Below are 342 nucleotides of genomic sequence, written 5' to 3' on the forward strand. Positions count from 1 at the left end.
AATGGAGGAGCAAAATGTCACATATAGATATTATACATAAGTATTTAACATATTTACTAGTAATGTCTTTTTAGTACCAATAATATATGTAAAGAATGGCTTTAATAAATCAAATTTTATTTATAAAGCAAGGTTTAGGTTTGTATACTGCAATCACTGTCATCAATAGTAGTATACACATAGACAAATTAAAAAGTGTATGCTTTGCATACATTGTTACTGTTCTGCCAGATCCATCATTTATATACATATCAAATTTTTACATATATATATATATTTTGTACACATATCAATAGAGATAAACCAGGTCACAGTGTAATGTGTTAGTTACAAAGCTGCTTT

The sequence above is a fragment of the Pyxicephalus adspersus genome, chromosome 4, assembly GCF_032062135.1.
Source record: "Pyxicephalus adspersus chromosome 4, UCB_Pads_2.0, whole genome shotgun sequence".
NCBI lineage: Eukaryota > Metazoa > Chordata > Amphibia > Anura > Pyxicephalidae > Pyxicephalus > Pyxicephalus adspersus.